Here is a 3350-nt window from a genome sequence, read left to right on the forward strand (position 1 = left end):
TAGAGCCACATTCTTCTCCTTGGTATACCTGTCCACAAAGCCAAGAGTTGGTGTCAGAGAAGCATTAGGAGAAATCTAACAATCACCTTGAATTTATCCTGTATATAATTTGTCTGTACTTAATCATTTGAATGTTTTCTCCCCTCATTAGATTGTAAGTTCCTCAAGGGCAGGTACTATCATTTATATTTTTTGTATCCCCAGTGCTTAGCACAGTGCCTGCCACATAATAGATGCTTAACAAATGTTTATTGACTGACACTCTCTATACTTTAATCTTTTTTTTTTTGACCAACAGTCATAAAGTAAGAGACTCTTAGACAGGCATAAGTTGGACATCTGAATCTCACTCCCTATGTCAAAATGTTGCTGCTTAGTTCATGAAATAAAGGCTTCTTTTTTATACCCCTGGCACTCAGCACAATGCCTGGCATATAGTAGTACTTAATAAAGGTTTCTGAGGGGCAGCTAGGTGGTGAGGTGGATAAAACACAGCACCTGGAGTCTGGAAAGTTTATTGTTTGGAAAAAACACACCAATCAACAAAAAAATTCTTCTTTTACTACCATGTTCTATACATTACTTTTTTTTAAATTGCTGCCATTTGGTTTTACATCATATTTAATCCCATTCCTTCCTTTATCCAACCATTTATCTTTTATAACAAAGATTCAAAAATAAAGTTTGGATAAAAATCATCCGATAGAGCAACCATGTTTACTACATGACATATGTAGAGTCTCCTAGTTCTGCAACTAAAGGAGAAAAATATACTTCCTAAATTTGAACTCTTCATTCTCATCCCACTTACCCAATTTCTTTGCCAAGTCTTGTCCATTATACATCTACAACATGTGTCCCATCTGTCTCGCCTCTTCACTCATGAAGCTACTTCCTTAATTCAATCCCTTACCACCTCATGCCCAGGCAACAGCAATAGTATTTCCCTGCTCCAGCTCATTCCCCACATGATACCAAAGGGCTTTCTTGAGAAGTATAGGCCTGATTCCTGTTTAAGAAATACAAGCCGGAGAGAGGAGAGGCAGCGGCGGTGGAGGCAGAGCGGGGTGAGGGAGCAGTGAGAACTACGATGGTGGTGGCCCGAGGAGGGATTCTAAAAAATTACTACCATCGATTTGTCTAATCAGTGCAATGATGGAAGTAGAAAATGAGCAAGTATTAAATGTTCATCCTACAGAAAAGGCTGGGACTGAGGAAATAAAAAATGAAATAAATGGAAATTGGATTCCTGCATCCTCCATTAATGAAGCTAGAATTAATGCGAAAGCAAAGAGGGAGTTGAGAAAGACTTCTTCCTGGGATTCAGGGAGAGGAGATTCTGTGAGTGATGAGGGAGGAGAGGCCCTTAGAAGTGGAGCTATTGTACCAACCAGTCCAAAGGGGAAGTCACTGGACAGGCGGTCCCAGTCTGGGAAAGGAAGGTGGTGCAGGAGGCAAAGATGTATGGGGTACCCTGGTCAGGTGTATGATGTGAAAGAAGTAGATGTTAAAGATCCCAATTATGATGATGACCAGGAGAACTGTGTGTATGAAACAGTAGTTCTACCTTTGGATGAAAGGGCATGTGAGAAGACTTTAACAGCAATCATACAAGAATATGTTGAACATGGAGATACTAATGAAGTTGCAGAAATGCTAAGGGATGAAATCTTGGTGAGATGAAAAGTGGAGTACCAGTGTTGGCAGTGTCCTTGGCCTTGGAGGGAAAAGCCAATCATAGAGAAATGACATCTAAGCTCCTTTCTGACCTTTGTGGGACAGTAGTCAGCACAAATGATGGAGAAAAATCATTTGATAAATTGCTTAGAGAACTACCAGAATTAGCATTACATACTCCTAGAGCACCACAGTTGGTGGGACAATTGATTGCTAGAGCTGTTGGAGATGGAATTTTATTGCAATACTTACATTGATAGCTACAAAGGAACTGTAGATTGGGTTCAAGCTCAAGCCACCCTGGACAGAGCTACAGTGCTTCTGAGCATAACAAAAGGTGAAAAGTGTAAAGCTAGTGTGTGGGGTTCTGGAGGTGGGCAGCAATCAGTCAATCGTCTTGTTAAAGAGATTGGCATGCTGCTGAAAGAATACTTAGTTTCTGGAGATTTATGTGAAGTTGAACATTGCCTTAAAGAACTAGAAATACCTCATTTTCACCATGAACTTGTGTATGAAGCGGTTGTGATGGTTCTGGAGTCAACTGGAGAAAGCACATTTGAGATGGTACTGGATTTCCCTTTGGAGATCTACCATTACTGTGGACTAAATGAAGAGAGGTTATGAAAGAATTTATAGTGAAATACCAGACATTAACCTGGATGTTCCACATTCAGATTCTGTGTTTGAGAGATTTGTAGAAGAATGTTTTCAAGCTGGAATAATTTCCAAACCACTCAGAGATCTTTGCCCTTCAAGGGCAGAAAGCGCTTTGAAGGAGATGGAGGTCATCTTAAGCCAGAGAGTGACTGAATGTAAGGACTCTTGCAGCTGTAGATGTTATAAAAATATATCTGAATTGTGAGAGTTGCTTAGCAGTTTTTTTTAAGTACTTGTTTTGGGTACAAGGCATTTCTGATATCGTTTTATAAACATATTCAAGGTGGATTTTTTAAAGAACGTTTTCTTTTTTGTGTGTGTATAAAAGTTGAGGGAACAGAACAATAACCACTCCGAAGTGGTATATTCAAATAAGCTACCCTTTTGTAAGTGCCATGTTTATGACCTAATCATTCCAAGTTTTGCATTGGTGTCTGACTGCCACCCCCTTCTTTCAAGGCCAGTGTTTTTGTAGTAAAATCACTGGTATACAAAGCTTTATATGGGGGGTAAAGTTAAGCTCCTGAAAACCCCATGTTGGCTGCTGCTGTTGAAATACTGTGCTTTGGGAGAACAAAAAGGTTATTTCTTTGTTTTAAAGAATTTTAAGAAAATGGTTAGTCATAAGATTTATTCATCTTTCCAGGGAACATATTGATTGGTCTTAAAGACTAGACAGTTCAGTAAATGGTGGCTGGAACATCTATTTGTCTACAAAACTGGAATAATGAACCAGGTTCTGGAAGAATGTATTACAAAATAAAATTTGTGAAGCAGTCAAAAAAAATACAAGCAGCTTGCTATTACCTCCCAAATGAAATACAAACTCCCACTTGACATGTAAAATGCTTCAGGGGCATATGGGGTGTTCAGGGAGGACTAGTACCTCTGGTGTGAGAGCTTATCAAGTCCTTTTCAGGACTGCTTATCTTTGATATCCATCTTTTATTTAACTCTGAGCTCTAGCCCCAAGAAGCTGTGGCATGGGCACTGAGCACATTCTGGCTTAAATCATT

General features: G+C 39.4%; 1 pseudogene; it reads left to right on the forward strand.

Moving 5' to 3' along the window:
- Positions 1 to 1155: 1155 nt before the first annotated feature.
- LOC100028523 (programmed cell death protein 4-like) lies at positions 1156 to 2487 on the forward strand (annotated as a pseudogene).
- The last annotated feature ends 863 nt before the right edge of the window (positions 2488 to 3350 follow it).

The sequence above is a fragment of the Monodelphis domestica genome, chromosome 1 (assembly GCF_027887165.1).
Source record: "Monodelphis domestica isolate mMonDom1 chromosome 1, mMonDom1.pri, whole genome shotgun sequence".
In the NCBI taxonomy this organism is placed as follows: Eukaryota; Metazoa; Chordata; class Mammalia; order Didelphimorphia; family Didelphidae; genus Monodelphis; species Monodelphis domestica.